We start from the raw sequence: 15897 nt of genomic DNA, 5'->3' as shown, positions 1-15897 counted from the left end.
CTTGCGAATGATCATGGATTGCATCAGCGCTACCCCTTTTACAAGCTCCATGATATGGTCTTTCTGTTTGTAAATCGTACAGGCGGAGTCATTCGCTTTGCACCAACTGTATTGAATAATGGATGCAAATACATTAAATGGATGCAATACAAAATCTAACTTACGACACCTCTGTACGAACATCGTATCTATCGGTTTCTTTATGAATAACTTTTGACACGCGCACATAACTGTTTCTATCTACCATTGTTCATAAACTCAAATGTACGTAAGTAGTACGGTGTCTGTATAATTAAAGTATTTTGTTTGTTTTTCTATCAACTGTTATGTGAGTGTCTGGTTATAGCAATTAAAATCTACAAATCAAAACCTTTCTCGCACTGTATTTGAACTCAAAAACCCCGATTTCGCAGACAGGCAAGCTATCCGCTACACCACAAGGCCTTATCAAGATACTATGTTTTTTTTCGTTTTATTTTATCAAAAGATATGAAAACAGAAAAACAACAAAAGAAATAATGGTGAGGCCCAAGCTGTGCAGTAGCATTGCTAGTCAAAGCCCTGGGCCACGAAGTTAACAGCGAGCAGCCATAAACTATCTCGTCATCACTCAACAGGTACAGCTTGAGTGCACGTCTAAAAAGAGGGCCCACTCACAACCCTACGCAGTTCATCAGGCAGAGCGAAATAACTATGAAATAATTCTGCACGTATTTATTACACCTGCCAACCTTGAATGGTGATTAGTAAAGATTCCTACTCTTCAAGCTTCAGCTAGCACACTTGAACTAATTTACTAAATGCAAAATTTACTAAAAGCAAAACATGTGCCCAGACTTCCCCAAAATGATATAAATACATGTATATATAGCATGAACTTAATTAAATTTATTGCACAAACAGAAATAAAAAAACTTGCTTATTTAAATTTTGGAAGGGTGTATGTCGTATATATTAATTAAACAAATTTTTTCTGTGCCAAAACTTTTTTATTTCCCGTTTTACGCTGAGCATTCACCTAGTAACCAGTAAAACTGACAAACTAGTTAGAGTGAGTGATATAAATTGGCAGTAATGATCAGGAAATGTACTCATTTGCAAAAAAAGTAAATTTAAGTTTAAAACAGAAGCGAAGTTACTGGCCTAATTCTTTAATATAGTCATTATATTTAATCTTTAGCTTTCATCGGGACAGGTAGCAGAAACGTCTTTGGTTATTTTTAAGACTTGGCTAAACAAAAAAACTAGAAATTTTACAAGTTTAACAACTTCAGTACACTGATGACTAAAGCAGGGGCATAGTTAGTGGGTTTAGTGGTTAGTGCGCTGGCATGTAACCAGTAGGTCAGAGGTTCAAATCACAGAGGGAGTATTGGTGGTGTTAGGAAGGGCATCCAGTCTCAATTACTCCTGTCCCAAATACCATTCACAGATGTTGACAGTATGTTTAGTTCCAGGATAAATCTGGTTCAAAACAAAGTGTCATACAGCAGAGAGGGAATAAATCTTGGTTATGATATAAAAAATCCGAATCTTTGATTTAAATTTACACAGAGTTTTCACCAATGCAGAGTCAAGAATTTTATTGATGAGAAGATGATCCACTTTTATCTTTGAACCAATTATCCCAAGCAGACGCAATTACCACAAATGGGCCTTGGCACAATTCTCACAAGCCTATGAAGTTTTTGTCTTTTTGACATCAAAAGAGAACATGTTATGATTTCAAGAGACTTCTGTGTGCTAAAAATAACACCAGTTATTTCTGTGATAATCCATGTAGTCCTCTGTGATTGGCTTGTTTAACTTGGCTTCAGCAAACCAAATCTTTGCATATGGATAATCACTATGGTTGTAATGACAACATTTACAGCCTCAAAATCGTGCTTAGCCCAAAGTTAATGTACCATAAATTTTTGAGACAATTTTCGAAATTTTAAAGAGTGTTATTAACAGTCAAAACAAAAAAAATATATTGAAAACTATCAAAGTTTCAAGCAGAAAACCTTGAGAAAAATGAGCAAAAATTGTATTATTTTTTATGTATCCTTCCTGCCTGTCTATGTTATCCCAGTTATCTCAGTCCCATCAAAATTTTTTTTAACCTTTCAAGTTTCTAAATTCAACTTAGTTCCACAAAATAAAAGAAAATTAAATTTTCTAAAGTTTTGAAGTCTCTTTGCTTTGGTTTATTCACCATTAATAAAAACAATCTTTTGAAGAATAAGCATGATGTCTGCTTGGCTTACTGAATGCAGATAGCAATTTAAGTTTGGATGTCGTTCCTGTCACCACCGGAAGTTTATCTTAAGAAGAATAAAATGTGGAAGAAGGTATGTGTGAGCAACTCCTAGAAGATTGGGTATGAGGTCTGCTTAGCGAACGGCCAGCAGAGGCGGTGAGTGTCTTCTGAAGAGCATTGTTGTACAAAAATTGACTTTTTGATCCAGTTTGAACATGTCTGAGTTTACCGGTAAGAAAACCTATGGTGTATGGACATACACCCAGCTGCAGAGAGCTATTGAAGGTTGGATGTCATTTTTGTGACCATTGGTGGTTTTTAGGGAACTGAACCCCCACCTGTTGGTCCCAAGTTGAGCATGCTAAACCATTAGGCCCCGACTGCTCCCTTGAACATTTAATCAAAACAAATAGTTGTATTGATAGTTCCAACCAATCACTGAGCTCCCTTTTTAGGTCAGTATACTAGTTAGTGACCGCTGCCTTAGGCTTCAGTGTTTAATTACCTCCATCTTTCAGAATAAACCACAAGTAGGCTTTGAAAACATTCTCAGCGTGCCTGCTAAGAGATTGTAACGATCCTGAGCCCTTTTTCATCTAAAATTGCTCGAAGGCCATTTTTGCTGGTAATTATTTCCCGTCATAGATTGTTTTTAGAGAAGCGTTTCCCTTTCATAAACCAGCTTCAGAGCTTTGGTCGCTGCCTCTGGCAGCTTTGTCACAGTTTCTGGACTATTTTTTCCACGGGCATGCGTTTTATTATTCGCTTGTCTGGAATAACACAAAAGATTTATAGAATTTACGCAGGAAGTCTTTACATGGTGGTAGAACAAATCTTTCTTCTAATAATTAGAATACGTAAAGTATATGGTGTGAACATAAAATAGTTTTGGAAATGCAATAATTGTATTAATAGAAATAAATTTGTATTAAAATCATTAATATTATTAGCTGAATATTTTTATTGGCGTCATTTTCAAATAACACTTTGTTGTGCAATTTGCAACACAATGTGCAATTGAATCTATCTTTTGTGTTATAAAAAATGCTCAGAATAAAAAACCTTATATTTTTTGTACTTATTTTTAAATGACTACTCTATTGAAAATCATTTTAATCAGACAATGCTCTAAAAGAAATAATTATGTATTTTTCATATTCAAAATAATAGAAACGTTGATTCTGTTACAATAACAAACAATATTTGGTAACATATAAAAACACTTAAAACAAATATTCACTCCCTCTCTTCTAGTTGGTTGAGGTGACCATAAGACTGTCTATGACTGTGTACCATAAAGCCTCTTGCAAACGTTGAAGTGAATTCTGGTTTTTGCTGGACTAGATTCACTTTCTTGACAGGAAGGACGTGGTATCTAGCAAACAAGACCAAGTCGACATGCTGGCCTTTCTATCCTGTTTCAGCGACTGGCTGTAGATACCGTAGGTTTGTTTATCTTCACTCTGTAGATGCTGCCACGTTGCATCACTAATATAGTCCATTGCTTATACAGATGTTGTTTTGATACCGTAAGGGTGTCCAATTCACTCTCCCCATTTGCATAGAAGTTGATAGTTTAGCAACCATTGGCCCGACTCACGTTTAAGATAAGGTTTGTTATCTTGCAATTCTAGGATAAAAATTTTTGTTGTTTGACTTTGAGATGATTTGAGGTGGGATGCTTTTTATAGGATATTTTTACAAATACTAAATTTGGTTTTGAAAAGAAAATTCTTATTCAAGAGTTAAATGTGCATCAATCAAAAAGTGTTTTTACAAACACTTTGCCATCTCATAGACACTGATCAAATTTATTAACACAACTTTCTATCAGCACTTCATAATATTAGTAAAATATATAAATTCAAAACAAAACTTCTTCTAATTTGCTTTGACTAAAATTGTTTGCAATAATTCATTAAAAAGACAAACTAAAATAACTTTTAGTTTCCTTAACTTTGTATATTCTGAGAAAAAAATTGACAGAATTATTTAACTTTATTTATTTTATTTTTATTATTTTTTATTTATTTGTTTTATTTATTTATTGTAATGACTTTTTAATATATTATGGTCTTTCAATAATAAGAAATCAGTAAAATCTTTATAAAGTACAAGTTTTTGGCAGCCACCTGCTAGCACCTGCCTTCTTAAACCGCATAATTTTTTGAGAGAGCCTATTTTACTATTAGAAAAATTTTTTGTGCTATTTGTTGAGGATGGCTTCAGCTGGCACCCTTCCTGCCTCCAACAGTGGTGATATCTCTCTAAGCAATAAGAGTTAATATGTTTGAAAATGGTAAATCTATGAAAATCGCTGCTACTCACAATTTAAGATTAACAAAGGAGAATGTTGCTAGAAAAACATTTAAAACTTTGAAAATTTCTCCACTAGTTTGAGGGTACAAAAGAGGCTTTTACTGCGAGAGCAGTTGTTGACTGAAGGTGTAATATTGAGGAACTCTAGGGAAGCCAGGAAAACCAGGCTTTTTTTAAACCAAGAAATTCTGGTTTAAAAAAGGCCACTAGTAGTGAGACAAAGGGCATCCACCCTTAAATTGCTCCTTCAACTTTCCCAAAACTCAGGCTAGTGTGCTTCAGCTATACTTGATATCAACCTGGCACAACACGTCATTTTAATTTTTTGCATAGGCAGTATATAACAATAAAACCTACAAAAATAATTTAGAGACTCCACTATAGACCATTCTAAACATACCCTAAAAATTTAAGAAACATAGTTCATCGCTATGATAAATGATAAATTATTTTTTATCAATCTGTGGTGAGGTTTTATTTGTTCTTGGCTTTCTATTTCTGCCTCCAAAATTACAGAAGGCTTTTAGCATATGTAAATTTATAACCTGTTAGGTGAGTTTTTTATCTGTATAATATTTACAGCCTTTCTTTAAATTTTGAATAGGTTATCCTTTTGGCTTTATGATCGTTCACTTTTCTACAAGTTACAGCTTTATTCATTTAGCTTTCGTTCTTTGGGTTGGCATTTTTTCAAGCTAAATTTGGCAAAAGTTATAACTAATCTTGGAATAAAGTCGGTAAGTTCCACCTGCAGGCCGCAGGTAATATTAAAGAAACAATTACTAAGCAAACCCTAAAAGAGAAAGTAAACATTAAAAGAGAAAGTAAACATTGAGAAAAATGTCAACCACTAAAAAATGGTTAGCTTAATGAAAAAAATGGTTATTGAGAAAAAGAGTGTCACTGAAAGGCTTGTGACAAAACAAAATAGAGAGTAAAAAAGAAAGTAAGCGTTGAAAGAGAAAGTGAACATGGCGAGATCAATCAAACACCAAAAGGGTTGGAAGCTTAAAGCAAAATTGGCTATATATAAGGAAAGTGACAACTTGTAAACAATTTGTAAACGTTAAAACACAGAATAAACATTTAAAGAGAAATTGAAGATTGAAAGAAAAAATAAACTTTGAAAGAGAAAGTGAATTTTGAAAGAGAAAGCAAACTTTGAAAGAGAAAGTGAATTTTGAAAGAGAAAGTAAACTTTGAAAGAGAAAGTGAATTTTGAGAAAAATTGAAAGCTAAAGTGACAAAGAGAAAGGAAAACTGGATTTTGTTCAGCAATGTCAGTTGTTGAAATAGCAGAGTTTCAAAGATTAAAATACTCGTCTAGTGCTCGTCTAATTTTGTTATTTTTTTATTGTTTCTTTGTGAATATGTTGCAAAATAATTAAGTTATGCAAATCTGCAAAAGTTCTGAAAAAAAGCTAAGTGTGGCAAAAAATCTAAAAAAAATTGAGGCCAATTTTTTCAGAATAATCAAGTTTTTCTAACCATTATTATTCTCCCAGGTGCACAAAAAAACTAAAAATTTTATGTGATAATAATATTAGCAGCAAAAGAGCTATAAAAAATATTGGTTTTAGTAATATTATGTTTTAAAGTTTGCATGGAGCATGTGGGTTAACGTTTCAATTTTAACAATGTTAAACTAATATTACTAATTGCAGGTGAGCACAGAACTTTATATTGCAATTATCTTATGTATACTGCTAAAACCTTTATCTAATGTTTATATTATCACATTGTTATTTGATCTCTAGTTGCAATACAATACGAGTATATTGTATTGCGAATACTTTACAATACGACTATATTTTATTGCGACTACATTGCAATACGACTATATTGTAATGCGAATACATTACAATACGACCATATTGTATTGTGGCTGTATTATAATACATCTAAATTGTATTGCGACTATATTGCAATACGACTATATTGTAATGCGAATACATTACAATACGACCATATTGTATTGTGGCTGTATTATAATACATCTGAATTGTATTGTGACTACAATACAAAACTATACAATACAATATGATGCAACTCAATACAATTCAATGCAAAACAATGCAATGCAATACAATACAGTACAATACACCCCATGTTTGCCTTAAATCTTTGAACACTTTGTATGTAAAGTGTATTAAACTAAGTGGCTAATTAGCTGTTTTTGCTCAAATTGTTACATTGACTTGTTTCTCGTTAAAATTATAAAAATATTAATAAAACAAGCATAGATTTATCGGTTTGTTTTATCCTTGGTATACTTAAGATTAATCTGTTTACTTAAGGAAGTTCTATCCCAAGGTTCACATGAAAATCTGAAGTTCCTATGCAAACATTGATTGCAAATTAAACCTTTATACAGGTAATACTATGTTTCTAACTATCAAGCAACCCTTTTTGCATTATTTCATTGTCTACTGATTTCATCATTATTGCATTATTATTGCATCATTATTGCATCATTGTTGCATCATTGCACCAACGCATCAGTGTATTAGTTTGCTAATGTATTATTTCAACGTTACAACATGTACTACTGCACTATAGAAATACTTTTACAATGTATAAATGCACAATTTGCATTAGATACGCTTTTGGATCGTTGAATCATTGCATTATTGCTTCACTGCCTTATTGAACTATTCTTTTTCAACTTTTTAATGTATCATTTCCATTATTAAATTATGGTTTTGGTCGTATTTGACAATATTATTTATTATGTTTTATTATAAAATTCTAAAATTAGTTGCAAAATATGTTACTTATTTGATATTCAAATATCTGGTATTCAAATATTTGATATATTTTAGGGATCTCAGACAATAAGAATTGGGTTAGTGGACAATAAATATGCAAATAATACATAATAATTTAGTATGTAATATAGTGTGATACATTGTATTATGATTATAAAATGATTTAATATAATATATTATACTGTTATTTATTTAATGTAATGTAATTTAATATATGGTATTATATAATATATCTTGATATTATATGACAAGTAAAGCAAGGTGAGGTATGATCGTACAGTTTCATATAGTATATAACAAGAGAATGTTATGTAATATAACAAAATATAATTCCATATAATACATTTTAATATAACGTGGTACAAAATAATATAACGCATTATATATGTTATAATACATTGCAATATACTGGGATTTATTTAAAAGTTGTTCATACTTTTGCATGCTGCCGCTGCTGATTTCTTCCTTATGAAATAAATTACAGACGATTAACCCTAATTATAATGCCTCATAGTGAATATACTCTCAGACGGTGACCTTGCTAATAACCGAGGTCAAACTGTTGCCAGTTTCAAACTTTAAACCAAAACCTAGTTTGTTTTGAAACCTCATTTTGCAAGTCTCTCAGGAATAGGCGGGCAGACTCTTCATTTATGATGCGCATCTGTTGCTCAGCAACGATGATCATTAGTGGATGCATCACGGGTCAGACAATGAAACAGGAAGTGTCCAAGACAGCGAGGGTCAGTTATGGTCCATCAGTCGACTGAAATTGCTATCGGCAGCGTTAGTTTTATAGTCTGCAAAACGCGTCTCTGGAGAGATCTCATAGAAGACTCTGTCAGACGGAGAGACAATAGGGCCTAATGCTCTTTTGGGAATGCTAATTTAAAACTAATTTTATTCCAGGTTTTGCATCTATCAAAAAATTTAAACGCAAGCCAGTTGCAACTTAATAGCCGTTTTTTAGAATGACAAACATAATTCTAGATAAGACAGCATTTCTTAGAACAAACTAATACCATTTTACAAAGAACGCTACGTGCCCGGATTTGATACTAATTGGAAAAGCGTTACATACAGTTAATTTCCATGCTTTGAATAGGTTTTAAGTACTTTTAAAGACACCGAATATGGTTATTTCTATTTCTAAAACACAAAGCTAGTTAATATAGATTATCAAGTTTCCAAAATGCAAAGCTAATTGATTGGTTGGCTTGTTGGCCAATTGCCAAATAGCTAATGACATAACGCTTACAAGCTTTACAACAACCATAGTTGATTTTGTTATGAACTAGGTAGAGACTGCTAGTACATTATATGCTACAAGATAAAGGCAACTTAGGGTCATGTTTCGGCTAATTAAACAGCAGCTGATGAATTTTGGTGTTGATGATTGGCTAAGGAAGAGATCATACGCTTTACCAAGAATCGTGACTATTGCCGCCATTTTGGGGAAGTCTGAGAATGTTACGTTTGTCTGAGCATTTTAACTGCAATCAAAGTTTATCGATCTTAATTCTGAAATATCCCGGCGGTCAGATCACTTAAAACAACAAGCAAAATGCCATATGTTGGAAAAAATATCGATAATTTCTGATACAATATAATAGAAATTGATGTGATCACATGTTCAAGTAGTAAATGTAATCTCTTCAACTTTTTACAAAACTTCAGTATTTATTTCCTGTCATACAGATTTGCTGTTTGTAAAGGTCAAAGACAAAAGCTGCATACTTTTATAACGATTATGCAATAAATAGTTTTATTACGTTGCTAAATCACCCTCTCTTATTTCTCAGAATAGTCTATATGAGAAGAACCCCCAACAAGAGAAATATATCCTCCAGGCATTGTCAGACGCTATCCGCATTCAGTTTGAATTCGCAAAGGAATTGAACTGAAGCGGGGTCCTACCCTCCGCTTTACAAAACAGTGCTCCAAACCACTACACAACACAGCCACCTTAACACTTCTCAGGATAATCATGCCAAAGGTACTAGTGATTAAAAACAGCACATCTTTAGAGTAGAAACACAATGATTTAGAGCTTTATTTAGCTATGGGCCCGAGTAGGTTTCTATAAACCTACAATTATTGTCAACAGCGCTACAATCTTATAAAGCAAGTCAACTATTATGGACAAATAAAAAAATTCAAACAAAGTAGGCACATTCATATATTGCTATATTATAAATAGAAGGCCCTTGTCATGCCAGACTGGTAATTGTGAAATTTATTTTAAAATATATTTCAGAGGGCTCGTATTTGTATCTATTTGTAAACCAACTTTACATGTGATAACAAAATATTTTCGGAATAATTACTGGCGTAAAAATGTATGTCAGATGTTAGCAGAAAATAGACAACAAACTTTTTACTCAATAATTTAATTGGCGTAGAAAATATGAAAAGTCTATACTTTAATTTTTAAGTACAACATAACTGATTGCCAATGTAATGATGTCAAAGATAGTATATAAAATATCAACAATCTCTTTAGTGTTAGATGAATTTATTTTGAGAGTTTAAAGTTAACTTCTAAATTTATACTAATCTATGTATAAATTGTTTTGTATGCATGTCTGTGTGCCCTCCGCAAAAACTTACTTCAGATTAAATAATATGTCTGAAAACTTGCATGTAAATCACATTCATAGTCACCCAGGTTTGAAGCCCTAAAATTTTAAAGTCACTTTTCTGTGAAGGCTGGTTCACAATATAGCAACGTATCTCGGCGCTGACCCCGCAATATGTCGATGATTGTCGTTAATAACAATATTCACATTATCCCAAACCCATCCGCGTTTGCATCAGCAAATACTCCGTGATGTAGAGTTCTCATTTTTCTTTTTAATTTTTCGTAAAAAAATATGTTTGTTTTTGCATGCTTGAATCAAATACTAGTATTGCAGCTGCTATCATAAATGAAAATAAATAAATTTTGCTATTGTAACTGCGAGTTACTACCGCCAAAATTGTTCACATAGTACAGGCGGGCATCGACGCTCGACGAATAATTCAGAGAGTTTGGCAGCTGCTTCGTCGATGCCATCGGTTTACGGTTCACATAATCGACGATGAACGATGAAAGGAAAACGCATTCTTACGGCGATATAGTGTGAACCAGCCTTTAGACATATTAAAAAGATATATTTGTGAATGAAATTGACACTAAATACAATTTTGTAACAATACTACTAAAATGCTGGCCTATTCAGGGTTCAAACCCATGCAACTCCGTATGAAGGGCTGCGCTCCAACCAGCTAAACTAATCAACCAGCTTAACGAACTTCAGAATAAATGTGCCAATCAGAGAATAAGACGGCCTATTTATACCTTAGTTTGTTAATTTGTTTTAAAAGTATTAGAATGAACAAATAAAAATTAGCAGTGAGATTTGCATTTTCACCTGATCGATGCTGAGTTTGTCTGCTCGAATAATACAATGTTTTTTAGTTTAGTTAAAAAGCTATAAAAGAAATCATATTTCTCCTTTATACAAAACAGTGCTTGTTAGCTAGTTACATATGCTAATATTACATCCATTCAGCCCAAAATGTCGCCAGATACAAGTGCATTACTACCATTAACATGACCATCAATTGGGTTTTAAAAAATTATGAGAGACAAGAGAACTTGCCGTAATGAGCTTTCACGAATACATAATAATCTGTCTCACAACAAAGGAGCCGAACCGCACAAAAGGTGAAATTTATAGTTTCCGAAACTTTTGAACTTACTCGCTCACTTCGGTTGCCATGGTTACTACAGATTGCGTAAGGAATCCCTTTGATATTACAGCTCATTAGCATCCATTACCTCCGACGGTGGTGACAGCTTGTCACAAACAATCAGGGTACAAGGTAACTTGTTATTGCATGGTTGTATTTTCAAAGAGTTGTTGCAATGGACTTCGGTGTATTGGTAAAAAATTGATAATTAATAAGCTTTTCCATGTTCTTTAGAACATTGGATTATCTTTGGCTATGGCTGCCTTTTGCCGTTGAGTGTACAGATATAGATAATAGCTTTGCATAAATAAATTAGTGATATTTAGGTTGTTGTAATCTGTACAGGCAAAAAGCAATGCTTGGGGCATGCGTCCTAAATTATAAACTAAAAATAATGATTACCCTAGGACTATGTATTCGCCTCATCTAACTTTTGCGTTTTTGCGGAGTCATCCTCTCGCGAAAAGTTCATGAGCGAAACTAAACTATCATAACGAACGAGCGAAAACGCGGAATTAAATAGCTTTGTTCATCGATAGTCATAGAAACAAATGACAGCAAGCAATCAAATTGCATTACCAATCTCAGCCACACAATTCTACCTGTGGTTCAAAATTACAAACCAGTCCCAAATTGAAAAAAAAACTTTCTTACCGATGAACCAAATCTGAGGAATCTAATTATGTTTGTTACAGTGCATTTATTTTCACATCAATATATTCTCGCACTCATCAGAGCTGCGAAATTAAGTTGCAGCGAAAATTTACTCTGTATGCCACTCACAAAACTAAATACTAGCGAATACTAGCGAAAGTGTCCTAGGGTAGGTGCCAATTTTAGATTATCAGGCAGTAGCTTTTTTAATCAAATTGAACTTTGACCTTTCACACTCACTGACCGATCACATATAGCTAATTAATATAATTTCAAACTAGCACTGTTGTTTACTTAAATGCTATTGAATTAAGGTTATCTTGGCATCTCAAAATCGGCCATCTTTTTATTTATACTATTCAAAATCATCCTACGTTGTTTAACATTGACCTTACTTTTAGGTCAAGGGCATAAGAAAAAGGCATATATGACCTTAGTTGAAAAGGGTGTGCTATGGGTCGAAATAGTATAACAAATCACTGACAAACTGATTAGGGTGACAGACAAAAGATAATTTATGACCTATTTGCATCATTGAAACTTTTGGCATAAATTCCGATAGACCACCAGGTATTAAAGTGCATTTACAACAGGACGATTTATTTGAGTTGGTTCTAGATCGACAAAGTGGAAAACTAAAAATTATTGTAAAAATGGCTTTGTGCCAGTCAACGACGCAAGATCGGCCCAATGCATACTGCATGCTGCATACTATGCTTGTCACATTTCGATGGCCGTAATTGACGGAATACATGGAATCGACCAACCAAATATTTCAATGATTGGTCATCATGAAACACGTGAAGACATCGCAGTGAACAAAATAATTTTCAATTTTGAGATCGCAATGTTAGTAGCTTAGAAAATACACGCGAACGGAATGAATATCAATGTTGCATTTTATTGGCTAAAAATGTGACCCATTTTGTATAGTTAAAATTTGAGCTGGTATGATGTGAAGTCATTGTAAAAGTGTATTTCAAATCATAAACAGACTTGAAGCTTTTCCAACTTTCTCAGCGGAAACGCAACTCTGACAAATCATCCTGCTGTAAACGCACCTTGTGTTTTTATTTCCATCCATACGCAATGTGAAGGGATGTATTCTTTAAAGGTTGACTTGCAACAGAATTCACATTATCCAAGTACCCAGTAACCTCCAAGTATCTGATTTATAACCAATTAATTAGATAACAAAAGTGCGATAGATTTCATTCTTATTTTCCAAATTAGCAAGGTTACTTACTCTAAAAATTTATGCATAGTGTTGAAAAGATTAGTCAAAGACCTTACTAAAGACATCACTGGTAACTAGAACTGCTCAAAGTCAAGGTTGAGAATGAACTTCTAGCTTTCATCATCTTCCAGTGTTAGCTAGTATAGTTTTAACTAAAGGCTCATTATGCTAGAAGCTGTTGTGGTCTAATGGTCAAGAATTCTGGACTAGCAAGCAACAGGGTGCGGGTTGAACTCCCAAAAAAGCCCAAAAAAGTGAAGGGAATGATATGCAACCTTAAATCACTCTCTGCAACTGGGAATGTCTCCAGTTCGACGTTGAGGTTCATGTCCAGTCAAGATCACAGAGCCATTGGTTGTATAATTAAACTCTTAAAAACACTCACAACCTCTGCTTGCAGTAAGGTAATCGTACTTAATCTTAGAGGGATTGTTCACACTTAGACGAAAGCGAAGCCACATGTTTTTCTCTTTCCAAATTAGTTTTGGTTGATAAATTATGCTTTATCACCATCTCGGCCTCTTGCCCATTTTTGCTAACTTTCGTGGCGCCGCATGCACCAATTAATCATCGCGCGACTCAAAGGTGAATAAATTAAAATTACTAGTGACGCAGTAATAATATGTTTAGACGCGCCAGAGCAATTTTGAAGGTAACCGCAAGCGTTACACTTAGTTGACAGAAATAGCTGTTTAATATATTAGATAGAGGAGATGAAAGAAGTGGAGAACAGGCGGAGGGAGCATTTGGGAGAAAAAGAAAAGATTTATGGGCACTCATTAATATAAGTCAGATGTTAGAGACAGATAAGCCCAGCAAACTTATCTCCAACAACTAGTGAGACGCGCAAGGTTAACTAAAATGTAACCTTTCATTGCGGATTCCATAACTAAACCATTCTTTTTTCTTATGGTGTAAAGTATGCTTTTTTCATTTTCACAAAATATCTTACAATAAAGTATATTCACTAGTATATCTGTTTTGGTGCTAATATATTGTGAATATCTTGTAGTCATGCGCAAAAGTTTGAAGCCATTTGATTGTTACTAACCAACCAGTTCTCTATAACATTTGATCTGATTTTGGAAGTTTATGTGAGAATCTGATTACTGATTTCTATAGAAATAGTTTTCACACCATTTTCTCTGACAGATGAATATTTAGTTTATTTACACTAGTCAATGACATTTAAAGCAAATTAGACCGGGAAGAAGAAAAAAAAGAAAAAAAAATAGTAAATTAAATTATGTGAATTGAAAAAAAAGCTTTTTTGCATAGCTCTGCTCTATAACAAATATTGGCAAGGCGTCGGTGTCTAGTATAAGGTGTAGGGGTGTTTTTGAGAAAGCAGGAATGTTTTTGGTAAATGGTCAGACGGAATCTGTCTGAACGGAATGGTCAGACAGATTGGAGATACGTTTAGAGTATTTTAAACAGAAGATATCTAGTAACACTTTTAACTTCTCAGCATTAAGGGCATTTAGATGTTGATAGTGTTTGTCCATATCAGGTAGCAAAACCCTGAAGCAAAATTTTTGAAAGCGTTTCCATTTTTTATCAGATTTCGATACAAAGGAGTACCAGCTTGGAGCTGCGTAAGACAAAATGGACAACATACGCTTCTGATAAAAAAGTGACAGGCCCTTTTGTCTTACACCTCGTTTGTCTTAGTAAACAGGTTTCCTTTGAGTATGGCAACAGGTATTGTATTACATTTGAGCAGTTTTGGCATCAAAATGGAGTCACTGACATATTTAGTTCAGAATAAAATGAAAATAAAATTACAATGATAAACAACAATAAAATGACCAATAGTTGTCTCTGAAAGAGAACATTGGTTTAGCAAAGTACAATATAGCCGTTTTAAATGAGTTTATTTCTATTTTGCTGCCATGCTGTTTTGTCAGCTTGACAGTTATGTAAAATTTAGCTGCATTCATAGAAACGTCTTTGGGCATTTTATGAGTTTTACGTCTTTGTACTCACAATATTAAAAAGTCAATGAATCTTTGTTCTCTAAATGGTCGTGAGAGAAGAAGACAGCAGTTTATAGATAGACTTGCGCAAAATTTTAGTAAATTTTATCGGAAAGTATTTGTATTGTTCTATTATTTCTGATTGTTTTTGATGTTTGAGGTGATCTGACTGCCAGGATTTTCCAAGATTAAAATCGACAAAACTTGATCTCGGTTAAAAGCACTCAGGTCAAGCAAAAGGTGGGTTTGGTTATGACATCTATTATAGTGGTAATGAGACCGACATAGTAGAGGCCTGTAATGCTGCAACGCAATGGCTGATATCAACTACTGCAATGATGACAATAGTGACATCATTTTTCACATGCCTTTCTTCTGAACGTTTTAATTTAGACCCAGTTTTGCCAATTTTAATCTTGAAACATTCTGACAGCTCACCGACAGCTGACAGATCACCTCAAAAACAAAAACAAATAATAGAAAAATGCTGTTGCTTTCTAATTGAATATACTAAAATTTTGTTCAAGTTAATCTTTAAAAGCACTCAAAAATTTTAATTGTTACTTTTATTCGCTCAGTGGCAGCTGAAAGAGTCAGCAAATGTTCGATCTGTAATTTCGTCACATATTTATTTGACAAGGTGATTGGGGTGAAAACAAAGTCCTCCATATGTAAAGAGAATAATAACAAGTCTTAAATTTTCAGCGATTTCATGCATTTGAGGAAGCAGCCATTTGCTAGGGGGTCTGAGTGCCTGGCTTGTGAACCGAATATTAAATTTCAACTCTGAGTTACACCACCCAACCTTTTATTGCTTTTTCCCTAACGGAAAAGACAAATTAGTCTGCACTTGGACAGACAATTGACAGACAAACAGACAGACAATTGCCTAACAGTAGTTTGGAGATAATATATCATTTATTTGTTTTAAACGCGCATAATATTTTGTAGCTGTGTAGAACATCA

The sequence above is a fragment of the Watersipora subatra genome, chromosome 6 (genome assembly GCF_963576615.1).
Source record: "Watersipora subatra chromosome 6, tzWatSuba1.1, whole genome shotgun sequence".
Classification (NCBI taxonomy): Eukaryota; Metazoa; Bryozoa; class Gymnolaemata; order Cheilostomatida; family Watersiporidae; genus Watersipora; species Watersipora subatra.
Note: the sequence above shows the minus strand (reverse complement) of the source record.